The sequence below is a fragment of the Mus caroli genome, unplaced genomic scaffold, assembly GCF_978045245.1.
Source record: "Mus caroli unplaced genomic scaffold, Mus_caroli_1 scaffold_5, whole genome shotgun sequence".
NCBI classification, from domain to species: domain Eukaryota; kingdom Metazoa; phylum Chordata; class Mammalia; order Rodentia; family Muridae; genus Mus; species Mus caroli.
In genome coordinates, this window is record NW_028227260.1 from 19,110,398 (window position 1) to 19,134,976 (window position 24,579).

General features: G+C 40.6%; 1 protein-coding gene and 1 pseudogene across 4 annotated transcripts in view; one reads left to right on the plus strand and one right to left on the minus strand.

The window, feature by feature from the left end:
• The window catches only part of Klf8 (KLF transcription factor 8), a 174,830-nt gene that overhangs the window by 56,035 nt on the left and 94,216 nt on the right, over positions 1-24,579 (minus strand). The gene's annotated exons all lie outside the window — the stretch shown is intronic.
• On the plus strand, positions 3,283-3,947 carry LOC110286426 (uncharacterized protein C16orf74 homolog pseudogene; annotated as a pseudogene).

A 24,579-nucleotide genomic window follows, 5' to 3' on the forward strand; every position in this document is an offset into this window, starting at 1 on the left:
AATATAGGGGAATGCCAGGGCCAAAAGAATGGGAATGGGTGGGTAGGGAAGTGGGGGGCACTATGGGGGACTTTTGGGATAGCATTGGAAATGTAATTGAGGAAAATATGTAATAAAAATATTAAAAATTAAAAAAAAGAAAAAGAAAAAAACAGCTGTATCACCAGATCCAATGTTTCCAACAGTCTCTTCTGGCCTCTGAGCAAGCCCGGGCACATTTATCCATATACAGATATGTGAGTATACGCACATACACAAATGAAGTATTTTAGTGTTTTGTGTGACAATTTAAAATGTGCTACATTTATGGACACTGTTTTTGACAGCTCATTCAAAACTATTCTGTGACTTTCAATAAACAGTTCAGATTCCTTTAACTACTGCAAAGACCTAATACACTAATACACTTATCTCAGGCCCTAACCTGCCTATTCAGGTTAACCTTACATTTCTACTGCATCCGGGTGAAAGCCAAACCAAACCTTCAAATCCTTTTCACAGTGCTACGGACTGGAACAGGATGACCAATTAATTTCTGAACAGTTAACGTTACTAACATCCACAGTACAATTAAAGAAACTTCTTATTGGTATTTCAACTTTCCTAGGACTTGTTCCTATTGGAGAAAAATAGCAATTATGTGCTCTGATAAACATGTTAGGTCAACTTTTAATTCTTTATATCACTAAGCTATAGAGGGTTCTCTTGTTCTTTACCTGTTCTTCAGATAAAATGGGGATGTGCTTCTAACACAGAAGAAAGACTGAGAGAAGACACTGATTTTATGTATACTGGTAGCTTTGCCTCTAAGAAATAGCCAATTTACTTAGGAGTTATTTTTTTCTTTTTTGGTTTTTGGTTTTGGTTTTGGTTTTTGTTTTGTTTTGTTTTTTGTTTTTTGAGACAGGGTTTCTCTGTGTAGCCCTGGCTGTCCTGGAACTCACTTTGTAGACCAGGCTGGCCTTGAACTCAGAAATCCGCCTGCCTCTGCCTCCTGAGTGCTAGGATTAAAGGCGTGCGCCACCAAGCCAGCTACTTAGGAGTTTTACCACCAAACATTTTAAAATTATAAGAGTAATATTTTCCCTTACAACTTAGTATACAGCCGCTACCAATCGCTCTAACCCAAACTCTTCACTAGCTCGCACTGTCGCAAGAGCAGAGCTTGAATACTTCATCGGATACCTCAGATATTTATACAGTTCTAAATGAACTTACTTCAACCTTCATATTCTTCTACACTTGCCACTAGGAACAGGTTATCTTGATTCTCCTCTATACAGACACTAGCACAGATTTTTCCTTGCTGCTTTGAGTTCAATGATTCTACCTCTGATTATGTCTGCTGCTGAAATGGCTGCTTCACAGTTCCATTGCTGACTCAATTAGGTGCTGGGATTCTTCCAATTATAGCTTCACTGTGACACGCCCCCTACACACACACACACACACACACACACACACACACACACACCCCTGCAGCAAGTGACCTTAGATGTCACCAGGGACCTTGAATCTTGGGGCTAGCCACCATTTACCCCTCTTTTTTTTAAATCTATCTATATATTTTTTCTCTCTCTTAAGTGTGTACCTCATTTCTTGTTAGTCCCTGTATTGACCCTCTTAGTTTGTTTCCTTTTTTCAACATTCTGCCTATAATAATATTTGTTCATTTCCAATGTTGGTTTATTACCCAAAGGCATATTTTCATCTGTTCAGAAAGTTCACTAAATTTCCAGAAGCAAATGCCAGTAGACTATTGCAGGTCTTAGTAAATAAATCCTCATTGACAGCATCATCTACTCTCACTCATGGGTCTTCAATCTTTAAAGGAGCAATTGAGAATAGCATGGCAGAGTACTGGATTGTGCGATTTTGATCATATAGAACCTGAAATAATTACCTTCAATTTAGAATCTGATAATAAAAATATAAACAAGGGATTCTTAACACATATTGTTGAAATTCAAGGAGAGATCTGGTGTAAAATGCATACTACATATGAAATCACTACCAAGATGTGGTTCATTGTCCTTAAGTATGCAACCAAGATACAAAATAAACAAGTGCAAATTTTTCAGCTAGTTACCATTCCCAAATGTGCAGCACATATTTTACTACCACGGTGAAAACAGCCATGCATAAATTACCATTTTTAGCCATGGAGTATAGCAGAGCTAAGTATGAAACATCAATAAAGACTTCCTCTCAAGGAATCTACTTAACAGGAAAGTTTCACACATGATACATGCTATAAATTAGAGACGATGGAACAAAGTGGCATGTGAACACCATCTGCAGAAAGTACTCCTCCAAAACACAACAAGAGGAACAAGAATACATGCAGCAAACTATTAGAGTAAGAGTGATGGGAATTAACTTCTTACAAGTAAAAGGTACTTTTGAAACTCCTGGTTTCAAAGTAAAAATTTATAATAAAAAATAACAAAGACTCAAAACATATTACAGGGCAAGTCATTTAATCATCAAGTAAAGGTTTAAGACAGTAATCCTCAGAGCTCCAAACTCCAACTCTTAATGTCTCCCTCAGATCAGACAGAGTGAGACTTTAAAACCTTGGACAGGCAGGTACTGTCTTTGTCCCTGTTCAGAAGTAAGAAACTTGAAAAATGGAATATTAGGTAAAGTCTCAGAGGGAGTAAAGCAGAATGGCAGTGAAACTCAAGGAGACAAGGGAGAAGAAGGAAGTTCTTCAATCCTGCTGGCTGAGAATCAAGAAAATCTGAACTATACCACACTCGACGTTATTTACAGTCAAACCATGTCCCGATCTCTCTGTGATCTGTACATAATAATGATACTTTAAATCCATTTTGATGTTTATTTTTTATCGTGTGTTTAAGCTTGTATAGTACAACAGCTCACAAACCATGTTATTTACTAAGGAAAAGTGCTTCAGGTATATGCAGGCATACCAAAATGCTTTCACTAAATCTTTTAAGTAATTCGAGTGATGTAACTTCAAAACCTACTAAAGTTGTGTATATAGCTATCATCAAGATGGTTAAATAAAACCTTGTCTTAAGAAGCCCACACTCTTTATATATATTAGATATTAGTCCCCTATCCGATTTGGGATAGGTAAATCTAATATATATATAAAGAACTCAAGAAGGTGGACTCCAGAAAAATCAAATAACCCCATTAAAAAATGGGGCTCAGAGCTGAACAAAGAATTCTCACCTGAGGAATATCGAATGGCAGAGAAGCACCTAAAAGAATGTTCAGGGCCCACGGCTGCAGGCGCGTCGCCTGGTGTCCCTCACGGCCGCCAGTGTCCGCGCCCAGCGCGCCCCAGGAAGCGGCCCGCAGAGGCGACACCATGGGGCTGAAGCCCTCCTGTCTGAAAGGCTTTAAGATGTGTGTCAGCAGCAGCAGCAGCAGCAACAACAACAACCACGACGAGCCCCCCCCCCCCCCCCCCCGTGCTGAACGATAAGCACCTGAGTGTGCCCAACATCATCATCACGCCCCCAACCCCGACGGGCATGGGGCTTTCCCGGGATTCTAACAAGCAAGTCTGGATGGATGAGCTGGGGTCTTATCAAGACGATGGAGAGCTGGAACCTGAAGCCTGAAGCGGTGAGACCTGTGTGGCAGCTACCTGCCCCCGCTGCCCCGGGTTTTGGGGACGTGGTTACCTGAGCAGCTGGATGGGGAACAGCGAATTGGGTCCTGGACCAAGACATGGATGGCCAGAAGAGTACAGCAGGTGGCTGGCCCCAACGGAACAGACATCCGTGGCCTCTGAGTCCACACCAACCCAGACCCCGGCTTGGTGAAGAGGAGGCCACCCTGCCCTACGGTCACCGTGACCATGGACCTCGGCCCTCGAGGCCCCAGAGCACAAGGACTTCTCGCCAGAGCAGGGCCTCTGTTTTTTTACAAGTTGTTTTACAGGTATGGAACCTACATCCTGAGCGAGATTTATAAATAAAGCTCCTTTGAAAAAAAAAATGTTCAACATCCTTAATCATCAGGGAAATGCAAATCAAAACAACCCTGAGATTCCACCTCACACCAGTCAGAATGGCTAAGATCAAAAATTCAGGTGACAGCAGATGCTGGCGAGGATGTGGAGAAAGAGGAACACTACTCCATTGTTGGTGGGATTGCAAGCTTGTACAACCACTCTGGAAATCAGTCTGGCGGTTCCTCAGAATATTGGACATAGTACTACTGGAGGATCCTGCAATACCTCTCCTGGGCATATATCCAGAAGATGTCCCAACCGGTAAGAAGGACACATGCTCCACTATGTTCATAGCAGCCTTATTTATAATAGCCAGAAGCTGGAAAGAACCCAGATGCGCCTCAACAGAGGAATGGATACAGAAAATGTGGTACATTTACACAATGGAGTACTACTCAGCTATTAAAAAGAATGAATTTATGAAATTCCTAGGCAAACGGATGGACCTGGAGGGCATCATCCTGAGTGAGGTAACCCAATCACAAAGGAACTCACACAATATGTACTCACTGATAAGCGGATATTAGCCCAGAAACTTAGGATACCCAAGATATAAGATACAATTTACTAAACGCATGAAACTCAAGAACGAAGACCAAAGTGTGGACACTTTGCCCCTTCTTAGAATTGGGAACAAAACACCCATGGAAGGAGTTACAGAGACAAAGTTTGGAGCTGTGATGAAAGGATGGACCATCTAGAGACTGCCGTATCCAGGGATCCATCCCATAATCAGCTTCTAAACGAGGACACCATTGCATACACTAGCAAGATTTTGCTGAAAGGACCCAGCTATAGCTGTCTCTCGTGAGGCTATGTCGGGGCCTAGCAAACACAGGAGTTGATGCTCACAGTCAGCTATTGGATGGATCACAGGGCCCCCATTGGAGGAGCTGGAGAAAGTACCCAAGGAGCTAAAGGGATCTGCAACCCTATAGGTGGAACAACATTATGAACTAACCAGTACCCCGGAGCTCTTGACTCTAGCTGCATATGTATCAAAAGATGGCCCAGTCAGCCATCACTGGAAAGAGAGGCCCATTGGACTTGCAAACTTTATATTCCCCAGTACAGGGGAACGCCAGGGCCAAAAAGGGGGAGTGGATGGGTAGGGGAGTGTGTGTGTGGGGGGGGGGGGGTGGGGGTATGGGAGACTTTTGGGATAGCATTGGAAATATAAATGAGGAAAATACCTAATAAAAAAATTAAAAAAAAAAAAAAGAAGCCCACACTCAGCCAGGCATGGTGGCGCATGCCTTTAATCCCAACACTTGGGAGGCAGAGGCAGGCAGATTTCTGAGTTTGAGACCAGCCTAGTCTACAGAGTGAGTTCCAGGACAGCCAGAGCTACACAGAGAAAAGAAAAAAAGAAGCCCACATTCTCTCTTAAGGCATTTTTTTCTTCATTGGGCATGAGGCACATGCCTATAATCCTAGCACTTGGGAAGCAGAGACAGGAGGGTCTCTGTGAGTTCAGGGCCAGCCTGGTCTACAGAGTAAGTTCCAGGACAGCCAGGACTGTTACAGGGAGAAACCCTGTTTCAAAAAGAAAAACACCAGATCTACAAAGTGAGTTCCAGGACAGCAAGGGCTATACAGAGAAACCCTGTCTCGAAAAAACCAAAAAAAAAAAAAAATCACTTCATTCAATTTTACATTTAAGAATACAGATAGGTTGAGCAGTGGTCTACAGAGTGAGTTCCAGGACAGCCAGGGCTACACAGAGAAACCCTGACTCAAAAACCAAAACAAAAAACCAAACAAACAAAAAAACCCAAAAAACAAATAAAAAACCCAAAATAAACAAGTAAACAAAAAAACCCCAAACAAACAAAAGAATATAAATAGATCCAGAGAAAGGGGATAAGATTAGATATTCAGTGTGAATGAAAACCAAGAGAAATGATGAGTAGACAACTATTCAGAGACAAAATAGAATTTGATATCAAATATAGTTTAAAGAAAAATCAACATAATGATAGAGATGTCAATTTAAAAAGAGCAAATAACAGCTATAAATAATATATAATATCAAAGTATAAAGAAATAAAAGTATAAAACAAGTATTAATAAACCTAAGTGAAGAGACAGACTCTAATATAGTCAAGGACTTTAACAGCCATGCTCATAAACAGGAAAAGCATTCAGACATAAAATCAATGAAGAAAAAAAGAGTTACATTGCACACATGGGGCTGCTGAGATGGCTCAGCAGGTAAGGACACTTGACAAGCAAACCTGGCAACCTGAGTTCAAGACCCACAAAAGTTGGAAGAAAAGAACTGACTCCATGAAGTTGCCTTCTGACTTTCCATATATAAGCCATGATATGTAGCCCTCATGGCAATAATAAATAAAATCTTAAAAAAATAAATTTACCCTTCATTAAATGGAGATAATAAGCATTTAAAGAAATTCTAAAGCAAGAATCAGAGAGTACTTGGAAGGCTGAGGCAAAAACACCATGAGTTTGAGGCCATGAAGGCTGTATGGGTTCAAGCCTAGCCTAGGATATATAGCAATATATAGGATATATATTCTCTTCTTGAAAGAGAAGAAGAGGAGGAGGAGGAGCCCATTCAATCACAGGGAAACAAATGTTTTCCTCATCAGCACAAAGAACATGCTCTGTGACAGATTATGTACCAACAAGGATTTTCACAAAGGAAAATCATACCAACTATTTTTCAGATTACAAAACGGGAAATCTAGAAATGAAAGACATCAAAAGAGTTTACATTTCACATGTGTATGAAAATAACTATCTTTTGAAAAAACGATGGAAGCAGAAAAATTTTTAGAAACAGCATGATTTTTGTTTTTGTTTTTGTTTTTTTGTTTTGTTTTGTTTTGTTTTGAAGAGAGGGTTAGCTGAAAGAACTAAACCCATGTTGTTGTTAAGTTCAAAGAAACACAGAGCTGCTTAAGGAAAAAAAAATAACTCAATAAACCTTGAAATGGAAACAAGAAGAATCAAAGTAAGAGATTACAACTGACAACAGGGGGTGCAAAAATATCTCATTAGAGATTATCACAAACTACTATATGTCCAAACTTCAATAACTTTGAAATGGAAAAATTCACCAAAACAGAAACATTGCCAAAGCTATATTAGGGAAACTTAGAAAACATGAACAGGCTAGTTGTATGTAATAAAAGGTTTCCTACTCCAGAAAAGCTGAGGACCAAAGAGTGTCATTAATAAGTTCTATCAAACATTTATGGAAGAAATAGCATAAAATTTCCTAAAGATATATCCCTTAAATAAAAGACATTCTTCCAAACATATTCTGCAAGGCAAATATTAGCTTGCTACCAAATCAGACAAGAACACAACAAATATTATAGCCTAATATTATTTTTTTACATTTTTATTAAATTTTTCATCTAACGTACTTGATACTATCCTTTTCCTTTCCCCAAGTCCTCCTAGATCTTCCACAGCACCAAACTTCACATTCTTTCTCTCAAAACAAAACAAAACCCCAAAAGACAGAAAACACTAAACAATAAAACAAAACACACACACATACACACACCATGGAATCGCTTTTGTATTGGTCAACTACTACTGAGCATGAAGCCTGACCTGGATGGAGTGTTGGTGATATATCCAGTATCACCCCAACAGAGAAACTGAATTTTCCTTTTTCCCAGCAGGTAGTAATTGGAAATAGCTTCTTGGTTAGGATGGGCCTTTGTGTTCACTTACCCTTTCTCTGTGCTGAGATTTTATCTGGCTTGAATCTGTGAATGTCTTGTACATGCTATTACAGGCTCTGTGAGTTCATGCGTGTATCAGTACTGCTGTGTGTAGAATATACCATTTCCTCAGAATCCTGCACTACCTGTGCCTTTTACAATACTTCTACCTCCCCTTCTACACCAATCTCTAAGCCTTAAGGAGAAAATGTAATACAGACATCCAGCACAAAGGCTTATGAGGTAGAGACCCTTGCCACACAAATCTAGCAATGAGAGTAGAAGGGGAGAACCAACTCCACAAAGCTGTCCCCTGACTTCCATCCATATGCCATGCCACATGAAGCACTCAAACAACACAATAATAAGGAATGAAACAATGTCTTAAAACAATATACCAGAAGTGGAGAATGTGAATCTAATATACAAACAGCAATAGTATTTTATACTACAAAAGGAAATTCTATAAAATGAACCAATAACTGAAATAAATTTAACTTAATAATAAATAATAAATTTAACTTAAGCAATAAAAAAATCTACAATGAAATTATAAAATGTGGATGAACAAATTAAATACCTCCCCAAAACACTGAAGATATTCTGTTGTTATAGACTGAAAGAAACAATATTGATGAATATCATATTGCAAAGCAATGCATAATTCAATGCAATCCCCATCAAAATTCCAATTAGCATATTTCTTAAAGCTAAAAGACATTCTAAATTTCACATTTAACCTCAAATATCTCCAAACCAACAAAGCTATTTTGAATAAAATGACCAGAGGAGGAGGAACTATGCTACCTGATTTCAAAATATACTGCAAAGCTGTATCAATCAAAAGAGCTGGCATCACAACACAGAGGCCAATGTGACCAAGTAGAATGACTGGAAGGTAATCTACACATCCACAGCAAACAGTGGAGTCAACTCCAGCATGGGATAAAATACTTGCCATGCACATATCCAACAAGGGAGGTTGCTGGGAATTTAAATGAGAAAAACTCAAAATCAGAAATTTCTGAAAATAAGACATAAATATCACCAATATAATTAATCCTTAGGCAATCACAACTCCAAGGCACGGGTTGAAATGGTTCAACCATAGCCTGAGGACCAATTTGATCCTTAGCACCCATATGCTGTAAAGAGAGAACTGAGTGTCACAAATGTCCTCTAACCTCCACATGTATGTTGTGGCACACATGTTCTGTATACCCTCACGCACATACAATTAACTAATTAATTAATGTAAAACCGTTATGGCACATCACTGCACTCTAGTAAGAAAAGCTTTTATCAAGAAGACATAGGAAGAGCTAGAAACATGTCTCAGTCCCTAAAGTACTTGCTATGTAAACATGATAACCCGAACTAAGATCTATTGTACTATGGAACATCCAGGTGCAATGAAGCACTGTTACAACCCCAGTACTGAATGAAGAGTGGGGTCAGAGACAGATGGATCTCGAAAGGTTTGTGGCCAGTCTGGCTAAATCAATCAACTCCAGGTTTGGTGAGACGTCCTATCTCAAAAAATCAAGATGGAGTGCAGTCAAAAACAGCATCTGGTGCCACATCATGCCACAGGGGCCCATGCTCCACTATGTTCATAGCAGCCTTATCTGTGATAGCCAGAAACTGGAAACAATCTAGATGTCCCACAACAGAAGAATGAATACAGAAAATGTGGTTCATTTACATAATGGAGTACTACTCAGCTATTAAGAATGAGGACATTCTGAGTTTTGCAGGCAAATGGTAACTCAGACCCAAAAGGACATGTGTGGTATGTACTCACTAATAAGTAAATATTAGCCAAAAAAAAAAAAAAGAAGAAGAAGAAGAAAAAAAAAAAGAAAAAGAAAAATCCCATACAGAACACACAAGATACAGTCCACAGAATTCAAAAGGCTCAACAAGCTGAAGTGCCCAATCAATGATACCTCAGTCCCACTTGGGATAGAGAAGAAAGCAATCACAAGTGGGGAGGGAGGTAGGGAGGGAAGGAGGGAGGGAGGGAGGGACTTAGGAAGGAATGTGGACAGGTTGGGGGGGACAGTAGTGGGTAGAGGGGAACCTGATCTGGTATTGGGTGAGGGCCAGCAGAAAGAACATAAACAGGCAACCTCAGGAAATAGGACCCACCCCCACCCCCCCACCCCCACCCCCCACCCCGGAATTCCCCAGAGACCTGTGAGGTGAGAGACTTCCAGGACTCAAAGGGAGGGACCTTAGATGAAATGCCCAACAGTAGAGAGAGGGAACGTATATAGCCCACCTCCAGCACAAAGACAGGACATCAAGTGAGGGATGGGGTTGCCATCTCACAGTCAAAAACTCTGACCCATAATTGTTCCTATCTGAAAGAACTGCACGAACAAAAATGGAGAAGAACCTGAGGAAAAGGAGATCCAGCGACAGGCCCAAGTTGAGATCCAGCTCAAGGGGAGGTCCCAAGGCCTGGCACTATTACTGAGGCTATGGAATGCTCACAAAAAGGGATCTATCATGACTGCTCTCCAAAAGACCCAACAAGCAGCTGGAAGAGTCAGATGCAGATATTTGCACCCAACCAATAGACAGAAGCAGATGACCCCGGTTGTTGAATTAGAGAAGGCTGAAAGAAGCTGAGGAGGAGGGCAACCCTGTAGGAGGACCAGCAGTCTGAATTAATCTGGCCCACCAAACAGACAGCATGCACCAGCTGATATGAGGCCCCCAACACACATACAGTAGAGGACTTCCAGGTCTGTGTTCATTCAGAGATGATGCACCTAACCCTCAAGAGACTAGAGGCCCAAGGAAGTTTAGAGGTCAGGTGGGGTGGGGGTGAGGGCATCCACATGGAGATGGAGTGGGGTGGGGAGGAGGTGTGGGATGTGGAGCACTCAGAAGGTGGATGGGGAGGGGTAGGGAATGGAATATGGAGGTGTAAAAAATGAATTACAAATAAAATTAAATTTAAAAAATACTCTAAAAAACGGCATCTGGTGTTGAACTCTGGTGTTCACATACATGAAAGCATATGCATACACACAAGTATACACATACAAAGTCTAAATATAACAAATGTTGATAAGGATGTTGGTGCAAGGGAACTTATGAACACTGTTGGGGGGAATGTAAATGAGTACAGCCATTATGGGAAACAGTGTTGATGTTTCTCCCCAAATTAAAATACAATGATCATATACCTCAGGGGGTCTATACTCCTTGTTCATTACAGTACTACACAGAATAGCCAAGAAGCCAAAATAACCTAATGGGAACAACAGTTGATGAATGGGCAAAGAAATTGTGGTCTATACATGCAATATGATTTTAGAAAAGAATGGAATTTATAACTTGTAGCAAGATGGGTGGAAGTAGCTATCCTGGTGATAAGCAGATAGATAGCGAAGTAATACTTCACTCATATGTGGAACTTACTACAGAAGTATAGAATGATAGTTATAAGAACTCAGGGAGCTTAGAGCTCAGGAATAGAAGGTGGCTAACAGGGATAGTGAGTCATAAATTAGACGGGAGCAAAAAGCTACAGTGAAGTGGTTGTAGATAATGAGGCCAAGAAAAGGGGTTTTAAACTTACACCTTGAGAAAACTGCCATGCTTTAAAATAAATATGATTAGCCTTATTTAAACATTATATAACACATACATATATCAAACTTTACATAATATGATATGAACAGCTTTTTACATTTAAGTATTAGTTGAAAAATAAGTATTTCAGATATGCCAGTTAAGTTCTGGATAGCTGAGCCGGGCAGTGGTGGCACACGCCTTTAATCCCAGCACTTTGGGAGGCAGAGGCAGGTGGATTTCTGAGTTCGAGGACATTCTGGTCTACAGAGTGAGTTCCAGGATAGCCAGGGCTACACAGAGAAACCCTGTCTCAAACAAACAAACAAACAAACAAACAAACAAACAGGTTTGGATAGCTAGTATAACCATACTCCCTACACAATGTCCTATTGTATACTTAAAATGTGCTGAGAATAGATATTTCCTTAAAGAAAATTATATTTTTAATTTATTCTTTGAGAATTTCATACATGCTTACAATATATTTCTATTATAGTTACCTTCTACCCCACCCCACCAACTCCACCCACACCCTCCACACCTCCTTCCAACTTCATGCCTCCCTTTTTAAAAAGAATGTTTTTATTAATTATTTGAAACTTTCATACATTGTACTTTTGATCATATTAACTTCCCTCGTCTAACTCCTCCCAGATCCACCTCCTTACATACCCACCCAAACTATGTGCCCTCTCTTTATACAATACAAAGTATAATTTGTGCTGTCCATGGTCTCAAGGGTATGGGGCTACCCACTGGATTACAGTCAACTTTACAGGGGCCACACCCTTAAAGAAAACTGACTGCCCCTTCCTCAGAAGCCATTGGGTATCAACAGCTCTTTAGGTAGGGCTGGGACTTGTGAGCCCTCCCCCATTCACTCTGGATTATTGACTGGCTTGATCTTGGGCAAACAGCTGCTGTGAGTTCATGAGAGCAGTGGTCCTATCATGTCCAGAAGTTGTCCCATTTATTCCTGAGCACTATACAGATATGTAATCTCTGTACTTTGACTGGTACATTCCAATACTATTAAAATTAGCTAACAGGGTGGAAGCTTCCAGGTAATCAAGTTCGATTTCTCCAATTCTTGTGACTGAAGTGTGCAGTGTTCTTCAGCAACAGGGGTCTCATCATTAACTTCTGGTGGGCAACCAACACCAATGGCAATAGCTTTTATTATTTTGGGGATCTCTTGAACTGACAAACAACTTGACGGAATGTGTCCCAGACCTTGCACTGAGATTATTCTGCTTGGCAACCTATAGCTTGTAGGAGAAGCATTATTCTCTGAGTAGAATATTCCAACTAAATTCCTTAGTAGGTTTCCATATGGCTCTTTCAAATGTTCTTACTGTTGATTATATTTCTCCTACTTCCTCTTCTGCCCCCCACTTTCTTCTCCCTATCTAAACCTCATCCAATTATTTGGGAATAGATCTTACGTTGTATTCTCATAGTTTAAAAAAATCCTACCTTCCAACTTCCCATCCTCTTCTGTTTTAAATTAATAACCCATTAAGTTCATTTAGTGCTTCCTATGTGTTCGTGAGTATGGAGCCATTCATTTATACCCAGAGACGGGGCTGTTCTCAACCTTAGTCAGAGAAGTTTCATTTCACAGTGCACAGAAGTCAAGGTAGAACCTAAGTCTGAGCAAAATTCAGAGAATGATTGAGTATGAGTGTTCTGCGCTAAATAGGACATTGTTATCAGCTCCCTTCTCTCAGTGTCAAGTCTTGGGAAATATCAAAGGAGAGGAGGCAGAAAAAATATAAGTAATCTAGAAAACATAGTATAATATCACAAACATGCAAAGTCTTTCTGTTTTTAGTCTCATGCTTTTTTCTCAGTAGATTATAATTGCTATTATAGAGGTCTTCTTACTTCCTTAGCTATATATATATATATATATATATATATATATATATATATGAGATGTTATTTTCCTTGTTATATAGTTCAAAAATTTGGCAGATTAACTATGCATACAGAATTTTCTCATAAATTGTTAGTTCTAAGGGCTTTTTTTCAAGTTTTAAAAACCTTTTTTATTATTTTGTATATGAGTGATTTGTTTGCACACATGTATGTTTAACATGTGCACATAGTATCCTCAAAGGGCATAAGATGGTATCAGAACCATGGAACTGGAGTGAACCAACAGCTGTAAGCTACCATGTGGGTTCTAGGGATTGAACCCAGGTCCTCTGAAAGAACAACCAATGATCTTAGCCATTGCTTGAGTCCCCAGTTCTGAGAGTTTTAAGAGTCTTTTTTATTGAGACGTATAATTGATGATTTCTTTGTCTAAAATTTCAAGTACTATAATTGAATGGAAGTAAAAATGAAACTTTGGTCATGTTTCTGATTTTAGAAGAAATGGTTAGGTTTTCCATTTCAGTATGATATTACTGTTTTTATATGCAGGTTTTTAAAACTATTTTATGTATATGAGCACTTTGTCTGCATGTATTTGTGTATACCACATGTGTGTCCGGTTCCCTTGAAAGTCAGAAGAAAGTGTCAGATCCACTGGGAGTGGAGTTATGGATGTAGGTGCTAGGAACTGAACCCAGGTTCTGTACAAGATCATCAAAACGCCTTCATATTTTTCTGAATTCATTGATGTGTGTTGTAATGTTTCCTTGTTGGTTTCTGACTCTGTTATGGGTCCCCTTCTCAAGTCCCCTTCTGTTCTGTGTAGACTCTACTGCATACATGTGCTTCCTTGCCCTAAACAAATGCCTTTTTTCAACCCTGATTCTGTCTGCTACCTGTTCTTCTTGCCTTTTAAGTCTTTAAAAGGCAGAGAAAGGCAGAGGGAAAACAAACTAAATCAAAGCTCCCTTAACAGTATCACTTTGGGGACTTTATCCCAAGATTTCTTTTGAGGACCACCAACTCATAAAAGTGAGTTATAAATCGGTCAAACCTCGAAAGGGTAAGAGAATATGCCCCTTAAGCTGCCTACACCCTTTCCCCACCCTGGGGAGAGACTGGCAATTTTCTTTTCTTTTTTTTCTATCAATGATTGGGCCCTCAGACCTTCTAACTCTAATGTTTGTGTATCCTAGGAAGCCAGTTAAACTGGTGATCAGAGACCTGCGAAAAGATACTAAAGCTACACTCCTAGCCTAAGCCCTGGCTCCAGAGCAATGTAGCCTCATTCTGGTCAGAGAGAAACCTGGATCTGATCTGTGTGCTGGAAGGAGACATTATTAGGGAAATTTGGAAAGTTCCTCTCTACTTGGAGACAAACAGACCTTTTGACATTCCTAAGTGCCTGTATCTCCTATCCTTCCCTCCACAACACTGAGAGAGACAGACAGAGACAGAGACAGAGACAGAGACAGAGACAGACAGACTACTGTTTTGAAATGAAATTGGATGGTGGTTAAATTTCTTCCCTATAGTGAGAATTCTGGAATTTTGGTTTCTTTTAAAAAAAAACACACGGAAAATATTGTAAGAATGTGCTTTCATTTTAATCCCAGGTGTGGGATATGGGCCTGCTTTAGACTGCCTGCAGCAGCTGACTATGAATTGCCTCTTGCTCTAGCAGAGGCATAGTTTTGCCAGCTGCAGATAAATTTCTACAGTTGTGTGACATTTGGAATTCTGGAAGCTTTTCAGAAGGTACATGAGAGACAGGGTTGGTAGATATTGGTCACTTGGGGGACAGGGTAGTGGTCGTGGTTTGCTAGTAGTCGTGTTCAAAGAAGAAACAGAAAGAAAATACATTCACAGATCTCTCTCCCCTCTATTCTTCCTTCCTATCTAGTGATTAGGGGTGAAACTGGGGGTTACAAAGGGTGGAAAAGAAGAATTAGCAAAATGGCAAAGACCAGCTAGCTAACCTTCCCTCTCCCTCTACAAGCTACCCGAGGGATCTCCCACTGGTGGTAGCTTTTCTGAGATGAGACTGTGGAACTCCTTCCTCTTTAGTGTGCTTTTGGAGGCCTACTTGCTGAGACCATAGGATTGCCTACTTGTATATCCACATTTACCTAACTAAAGTGTCGCTTGAAAGAAAAGGGTATAAAGGTCCACAATTAAACTGTTGTGACTTGGCTGCCATCTTTGCTAATGTCACATTTTTTGTTTGTTTGTTTGTTTGTTTGTTTGTTTGTTTGTTTGTTTCAAGACAGGGTTTCTCTTTTAGCCCTGGCTGTCCTAGAACTCACTCTGTAGACCAGGCTGGTCTCGAACTCAGAGATCAGCCTGCCTCTGCCTCCCAAGTGCTAGGATTAAAGGCGTGCACTATGTCACATTTTTAAAAAGACCAAATGCCACATGACTTTATCCCCATGCCTTCAATAACAATTAAGTCCTGGATATCTCTCAAAATGGCTTGTAACTGTGAAAAGTCACCTGTTCTCTTGTTTAGAGGGGACCTCATTGAGCAGACACTATCCAGTGTCCAGTCTATAAAGAGAGGGGGGGGGTCAACAGAGAGGAAAACATTTCCTCTACACTTTCAAATGAAACAATGATCGATGCCTTTGATTTCTCACTTAAATAAGAGGATAGAGGAGTCAGAGAGGCTCTTCCCAAGCACAGTTGACCCCTTAGGTCCAGATCTTCAACTGGCAGTTGAAGTAAAAAAAAAAATTCACAGTAAAAAAAAAAAAAAAAGAAGAGGAGGAAGAAGAAGAGGAAGAGGAAGGAGGAGGAGGAGAAGAAGAGATTAATTTTGGCCACCTATATGTTCTTAATCACCTGTCAGGAAAGGGTACCCAGGATTAAAGCAATCAGTATGTTTCCTTAGACACTGTATTTAACCATGTGAGATGTTATTTGGACAACTATTTCCCACTAATTAATCTCTTCCTCACAACACTATTTCTTTCTAAAAGATCACTTCTCACAGCTGTAATATGAGGCCCTATGCCCTAACCAATCATGTTCCCTAACTAAAGGAGGCTATCAGGTACCTTACTAAATTCACAGATTTGGGAAAATATTCAAGATATCCTGGGACATTGCTGAACAATTCGAAAACACAAAAGTATTTCCCTTTTACACAGTTAATTAAATGCTATTGTCTGGTTTGTAACATCAGTGAAGGAAGTCTGGATTTCATTCCATACTGTATCCCTACCCTGGATGTTACAGTTGGCACAAGAGCAGAGACATCTCTTGCTGATAAAGTACTGCCTATAGGCCTTGTACAGGATTCTGGTACAAAGGTTCTGGTACACAGTGCAGCCAGCTACACAATTATGCCTCACCTTAGTGAACCAAACTTATGTTAACCATGACGTTGAGTAACTTTCCACATTAAAAGTTTGTCTCTTGCCGAGCCTGGTGGCGCATGCCTTTAATCCCAGCACTTGGGAAGCAGAGGCAGACGGATTCCTGAGTTCGAGGCCAGCCTGGTCTACAAAGTGAGTTCCAGGACAGCCAGGGCTATATAGAGAAACCCTGTCTCGAAAAACAAAATAATAATAAAAAGAAAATTGTCTCTTAACATTCCCTGTTAGGTAACAGTAGAATAAACTCCACAGCTGACTTCTGAACTTAAACTGGCTGAGGAAAGGCTCCGTGAACTCTTAAACCAGACAAACAGCCTCCTTCGTGGTATACACCTCAAACGTTACAGTTTTAGCAGAGAAATCATCAATCATGCGGATCCCTGTGACAAAGCCTGCTACATGGTTTTCTTGCCTATTCTCTTCCTCAATTAAGGGCAGGACTGTCCAGCTATTTTTCTATGCTGTTAATGGCAGTCCCACTTTATATTACAGATGCCACCGCCCTGTGCAGCAACCTTCAAAGACATAGACTCATACCACATGGCTGGCTATCTTACATTCTGGATCATCACCAGTGGGTAAGTTTATCATGGTCCCTTAGATCAACCACTCTTTGAGCCACTCTGGCTACTGCCTTCCCTCCCATCTACCCTTGTTAGAAAGAAGCAGTTAAGAGCAGTCAGTACCACCCAACTTCCTGAGAGCAGTTAGGCTGACAGCTAGAAGGGAGGGAATAAGAGACTGGGGTTACACAGACTCTCTGGTAGGCAGACAGATAGGGAGAGGGGCAATAGCTAGGTAATAAAGTTGGTAAATTTCCAAGATGGTCAGCTTCTCCCTCACTCTCCTGATTTGAGACAAAAGTCTGGCAGCTTAAAACAAAGGCTTTGCAGGCTTTGGTCTCCCACCAGCAAGCCCCTACTGACAGACTGGCTCAACAAGTTCCAGTCTGGATCTGGACATGTTACGCAACAGTTGTGGGCTAATCAACCATCCTATCTTTTTTTCAAACTAATCAACCCTAAATCAGAGGAGGAAAACTCTTCAGAGACTTCAAAATCGCAGCCCTCAGAAGGAGACTGGATTTTTCAGCTTCCCAAGTCCTCCCTCTGCTTTACAGAGGGTCATTTTCTCTGTGTGTCTGTAATATGCTTGTGCTTCCTCACCCCCCATAAACACATTTCTTTAACTGCTCAAACAAGCAGAAAGTAAAAGAAAGAAAATCCTTGAGGTTTTTGTCCTCGCCAAATAAAAGGATGGAATTACCAGGTTAAAAGGACAAGACTACAGGTCATACATGCCTGATGATGAGGGAAAACAAGAATCAAGTAGCTGGTAGATAAAAAAAAAATATGATTCTTATAGGCATGATTTTATTGCAGTGTATAAAACTGAAGAATCATCTGCATGGCATGCACGATTGTGTGAAGTCATGGGATTAGATTTCATTAAAGGGGAATATGTGTAGAAGAAATATAAAGATTAAGCTTTATAGGACCCAAAAGTTTACAGTTCAAATGTGCAATTTAGCAAAGGAGACTGACAGATGAGATCAGAGGTTAAGGAAAAACAAAAACAAAAACAAAAGACAATGATAAGAGCCTGGACGCCAGAGATGGAAAATGATTTCACACCATTGGAATGACTAAGGTTATCTTTTGCTATATTAACTTGGAGGTCATCAGTGACTGGCTTGCCCACAAACATTTTCAATGAGATGGCACAGACCAAGGCTTATAGCTAAAAAGAGCACAAGAACAAATAGGACCAACAAGGAAAAGAATCAGAAGTGTGAAAACAAACAAAAAACAAAACAAAACAAAACAAAACAAGAATCAGATGTGTGGAAACTTGTATGTTTCTCTCAGTAATAACTCTAAAGATAAATACCTTAACTCCACAAATTAACAAACTAAAACTAGATGTTTGAATTTTAAAACCAGATCTAACTGTGTATCCTCTACTTCAAACATAACTGTCCTGGTTAGTTGCTGGACAAGTTGACACAAGTGAGAGCCATCTGGGAAGAAAGAACCCCCAAATGTGAAAAGACCTCCATCAATTTGGCCTGTAGACAAGTCTGTTAAACATTTTCTTAAGTAATGATTGATGTAGGCCCAGCAACCCTGCGCAGATGGTCCTGCATAAGAAAGCAGGCTAAGGAAGCAAGGGGGAGCAAGCCAGACACTCCTCCAGGAATTCTGCTTCAGTTCTTGCCTCCAGGCACTTGTCTTGAATTCCGGTTCTGAATTCCCTTCATGGACTACTGTGATAGGGATATGGAAGTTACAATTAGTACTCTTCACTCCAAGTCACTTGTGATCATGGTTTTTACAAAAGCAACAAACCAAACTAAAATATCACCTCCCAGGCAAAGAAGGACAATATAGAAAGGAAAGGAAGACAGAAATGGTCTATTAAATACAGAGAAGCAGCAAGCAAATTGGGCTAGCCATCTTCATATCTAACAAAATAGACTACAAGCCAAACTTTGTCAGAAAAGATAAAGAAGTTCAGCACATATTAATAAAGAGAATAATCCATCAAGAAAATATATTTATTGGGCCGGGCATGGTGGCACACACCTTTAATCCTAGCACTTGGGAGGCAGAGGCAGGCAGATTTCTGAGTTCGAGGACAGCCCGGTCTACAAAGTGAGTTCCAGGACAGCTAGGGCTACACAAAGAAACCCTGTCTTGAAAAACCAATATATTATATATAATATATATATAATATATATTATATATATATGATGTATATATAATTATTGCAAATATATATACATCAAACTTTCAACTTTTCTCAAACTTGTACTACTGGGTATAATCAGACTGATTTGCAAATACACAATAGCTATGAGAAGTCTCAATAACTCATCTAATAATCAGACCATCTAAACAAAAGTAAATAAAATAGAATTAAATTACAATATACTTAAGTGGATTAAATTACTGCTTTAGAATATTCCATCTGATAGCTGTGTAATATTCACTTTTTTTTTTTTTTTTTTTTGGTTTTTCGAGACAGGGTTTCTCTGTGTAGCCCTGGCTGTCCTGGCACTCACTTTGTAGACCAGGCTGGCCTCGAACTCAGAAATCCACCTGCCTCTGCCTCCCGAGTTCTGGGATTAAAGGCGTGCGCCACCATGCCCGGCTTCAAGCAAGTCTTAAAAAGAAAATTTTGAAATGATTTCTGGTATCTTATCCTAACACAATGGAATAAAATAAAAAAATCAACATCAAGAGACACTACAAAAAGTACAAGAACATGGAAATGAAATATTATGCTTTTAAATGTGTTATTGAAATAAGTGGGGAGATTGAAAACTTTCTAGCATTGAATGAAAATAAAAAAACAGCATTTATGGAACATTTTTCATATAACAAAAGTAGCCACAACCCACCCACAAAACTTTCAACCCAAAATTTATTCTGTCTACAAAAATATAGGCATGGGGGAGGGAGCCGAGACTAGGGGATTGGCCAACCAATAACCAGCCCAACTAGAGACCCATCCCATGGGCAAGCACCAACCCCAGACACTATTAATTAGATACTCTGTTTTACTTGCTGACAGGAGACTAGCATGGCTGTCCTCTGAGAGGCTCCACCCAGTAGTTGGTTAAGTCAGATGCAGACACCCACAGCCAGTGGATGGAGCTTGAGGACTCTTATGAAAGAATAGGAGGAAGGATTGTGGGCCCCAAAGTGGATAGGAACCGCACAGAAAGACTAATAGAGTCAAATTACCTGGACCCTTGGGAGCTTTCAGTCTGAGCCACCAACCAAAGAACATACACGTGCTGGAACAAGGTCCCTAGCACTTATGTAGCAGACATGTAGCTCAGCCTCAGTGGGAGAGGATGCACCTAATCTGGCACTTGATGTGCCAACGTTAGAGGTACCAAGGTGGGGGGGGCACCCTCTCAGAGTAGAAGAGGAGGGACTAGAAGGGAAAGCAACATTTGGGATATAAATAAATAAATAAGCACCTCATGTCATGGCCACATTACACAAAGGAGGAAGAGGAAGAGGAGGAGGAAGAGAAATATTATAACTAAGCATACTATATTAGAACAAATCAGAGAGCTCTCAGACAGGTAACCAACCACTGGCTACTTACAAATTCCATCTTACAAACCATAATAAAGCTCTGAGTTGGTCCACCCCCCCAACATCCCACCCACCTATGAACTGCTGTAACACATGAAGGGGCCAGGCCTGTCACGCAGATCCAAAGCTGTGGGATGATACAGGGCAACAACAGGATATTTGAGAAGAGTCCCAGGGATGATCCAGTGTTGACAGTGTGGCAGAAGCCAGAGGTCTCAGACCAATGACTCATTGCAATGACCATTTGCAAGTAAAGTATGGCCTGGAGGGTAGACTGTGTGACACACCACAGCTTACCAAGGCAAGACTTTTGTTTGCTTGTTTTTTGGTTTGGTTTTGGAGGGGAGGTTGGAGGGACAGAGGGCAGATATGAGGGTGTGGGGACATAGGTGGGATTGAGGTACATGATGTGAAATTCACAAAGAATAAATAAAAATTTCAATTAGAAAAGAACTAAAAAGCTGGGCGTGGTGGCGAACACCTTTAATCCCAGCATTCAGAAGGCAGAGGCGGGTGGATTTCTGAGTTCGAGGCCAGCCTGGTCTACAGAGTGAGTTCCAGGACAGCCAGGGCTATAGAGAGAAACCCTGTCTCAAAAAAACAAAAACAAAAAAAGAAAGAAAGAAAAGACATGCAATGTGTTATTAAGAAATGCAAATGTTGCTCTAATGAGATGTTTTAGACAAGTATGAAAAAACAGGTGTATGTGCAGTTGAAGCATATGTTAACTGACACAGACAATCTATTACGATTAAAAAGGGAGGAATAAAAATAAAATCTGGAGTGTAAAATAAATAAATAAATAACACAAGCGTCTTCCAGTCAGAAAAGCACCGGGGCAGCTGGGGTGCAGGGTCGGCTGACACTCACCAGCTACCCACAACACCCGCCACAGGATCTTAAGACTTCTGGAGAGTGGAACACAACTTCTGCTCCAATCCAATTGCGCACGGGACCTGAGACTACATTAGTTAGGGAAGCAGAAACCGGCCTGAGTAGGGCCACAGGCCTCATCCGGCCGGATCAGCAGCGGGGTAGCTGGAGCGCAGGGTTGCCTGACACCCGCCAGCTACCCACGACCCCCGCCGCAGGATTTTGGGACTGCTGGTGAGTGGAACAGAGCTTCTGCTCCAGTCCAATCACGCGGGACCTGAGACTGCTCTAGTTGGGGAGAGAGAAATCCGGCCTACATAGGGCCACAAGGCTCTTCCGGTCAGAAAAGAACCAGGGCAACTGGGGCGCAGGGTCGGCTGACACTCGCCAGCTACCCACAACACCCACCACAAGATCTTAAGACTTCTGGTGAGAGGAACACAGCTTCTGCTCCAATCCAATTGCACGCGGGACCAGAGACTGCATTAGTTAGGGAAGCAGAAAACCGGCCTGAGTAGGACCACAGGCCTCTTCCGACTGGACCAGCACCGGGGTACCGTCAGCTACCCACGACCCCCGCCGCAGGATTTTGGGACTGCTGGTGAGTGGAACACAGCTTCTGCTCCAATCTTTAAACAGTGACAACGATAACAACTAACCCCAGAGATTACCAGATGGCGAAAGGTAAACGTAATAATCTTACTAACAGAAACCAAGACCACTCACCATCATCAGAACCCAGCACCCCCACTTCGCCCAGTCCAGGGCACCCCAACACACCGGAAAAGCTAGACACGGATCTAAAAGCATATCTCCTGATGATGGTAGAGGAGTTCAAGAAGGACTTTAATAACACACTTAAAGAAATACAGGAGAACAATGCTAAACAGGCAGAAGACACTAAAGAGGAAGCACAAAAATCCCTTAAAGAATTGCAGGAGAACACTGCTAAAGAGTTACAAATCCTTAAAGAAAAACAGGATAACATAATCAAACAGGTAGAAGTCCTTACAGAAAAACAGGAAAACACATCCAAACAGATGATGGAAATGAACAAAACCATACTAGACCTAAAAAGGGAAGTAGACACAATAAAGAAAACCCAAAATGAGGCAACACTGGAGATAGAAACCCTAGGAAAGAAATCTGGAACCATAGATACGAGCATCAGCAACAGAATACAAGAGATGGAAGAGAGAATCTCAGGTGCAGAAGATTCCATAGAGAACATCGGCACAACAATCAAGGAAAATGTAAAATGCAAAAAGATCCTAACTCAAAACATCCAAGAAATACAGGACACAATGAGAAGACCAATAGGAGTGGATGAGAATGAAGATTTTCAACTCAAAGGACCAGCAAACATCTTCAACAAAATTATAGAAGAAAACTTCCCAAATCTAAAGAAAGAGATGCCCATGAACATACAAGAAGCCTACAGAACTCCAAATAGACTGGACCAGAAAAGAAATACCTCCCGACACATAATAATCAGAACAACAAATGCTCTAAATAAAGATAGAATACTAAAAGCAGTAAGAGAAAAAGGCCAAGTAACATATAAAGGCAAGCCTATCAGAATTACACCAGATTTTTCACCAGAGACTATGAAAGCCAGAAGATCCTGGACGGATGTTATACAGACACTAAAAGAACACAAATGCCAGCCCAGGCTACTATACCCAGCCAAACTCTCAATTAACATAGATGGAGAAACCAAAGTATTCCACGACAAAACCAAATTCACACATTATCTCTCCACGAATCCAGCCCTTCAAAGGATAATAACAGAAAAAAACCAATACAAGGACAGGAACCACGCCCTAGAAACAACAAGAAGGTAATCCCTCAACAAACCTAAAAGAAGACAGCCACAAGAACAAAATGCCAACTTTAACAACAAAAATAACAGGAAACAACAATTACTTTTCCTTAATATCTCTTAATATCAATGGACTCAACTCCCCGATAAAAAGACATAGACTAACAAACTGGCTACACAAACAAGACCCAACATTTTGCTGCTTACAGGAAACTCATCTCAGAGAAAAGGATAGACACTACCTCAGAATGAAAGGCTGGAAAACAATTTTCCAAGCAAATGGCATGAAGAAACAAGCTGGAGTAGCCATTCTAATATCTGATAAGATTGACTTCCAACCCAAAGTCATTAAAAAAGACAGGGAGGGACACTTCATACTCATCAAAGGTAAACTCCTCCAAGAGGAACTATCAATCCTGAATATCTATGCTCCAAATACAAAGCCAGCCACATTCATTAAAGAAACTTTAGTAAATCTCAAAGCACACATTGCACCTCATACAATAATAGTGGGAGACTTCAAAACACCATTTCACCAATGGACAGATCATGGAAACAGAAACTAAACAGGGACACAGAGAAACTAAGAGAAATTATGAATCAAATGGATCTGGCAGATATCTACAGAACATTCTATCCTAAAACAAAAGGATATACCTTCTTCTCAGCACCTCATGGTACCTTCTCCAAAATTGACCACATAATTGGTCACAAAACAGGCCTCAACAGATACAAAAATATTGAAATTGTCCCATGCATCCTATCAGATCACCATGGACTAAAGCTGATCTTCAATAACAAAATAAATAATAGAAAGCCAACCTTCACGTGGAAACTGAACAACACTCTTCTCAATGATACCTTGGTCAAGGAAGGAATAAAGAAAGAAATTAAGGACTTTTTAGAGTTCAATGAAAATGAAGCCACAACATACCCAAACTTATGGGACGCAATGAAAGCATTTCTAAGAGGAAAACTCATAGCTCTGAGTGCCTCCAAAAGGAAACTAGAGAGAGCACACATTAGCAGCTTGACAACACAACTAAAAGCACTAGAACAAAAGGAAGCAAATTCACCCAAGAGGAGTAGAAGGCAGGAAATAATCAAACTCAGGGGTGAAATCAACCAAGTGGAAACAAGAAAAACTATTCAAAGAATCAACCAATCAAGGAGCTGGTTCTTTGAGAAAATCAACAAGATAGATAAACCCTTAGCCAGACTCACTAGA